This window comes from Oncorhynchus gorbuscha, linkage group LG15 (genome assembly GCF_021184085.1).
Source record: "Oncorhynchus gorbuscha isolate QuinsamMale2020 ecotype Even-year linkage group LG15, OgorEven_v1.0, whole genome shotgun sequence".
In the NCBI taxonomy this organism is placed as follows: domain Eukaryota; kingdom Metazoa; phylum Chordata; class Actinopteri; order Salmoniformes; family Salmonidae; genus Oncorhynchus; species Oncorhynchus gorbuscha.
Genome location: NC_060187.1, coordinates 896,648 through 896,895, shown reverse-complemented (window position 1 = coordinate 896,895; position 248 = coordinate 896,648).

The following is a 248-nucleotide window of genomic DNA, read 5'->3' as shown; positions in this document are numbered from 1 at the left end:
CCGGTATCACATGCTTTATGTTTCTGAAAGCAGACAGCATCTCCTGGTGGACAAAGTGTGGCAGAGAAGGCGCAATACCTCAGCCAACCACAGACATTAAAACCAGGGTGTTAGCCATGTTATTTGCATCACACCGACTGACACAGCTTCCTGGTAAAATGATAAAAAGCAGTCGTTCTAATATAAGAAGCTTCCATGATTATTTCATTCCTATGTAGGCCACTCCAGATTGTCACATAAACCACGTT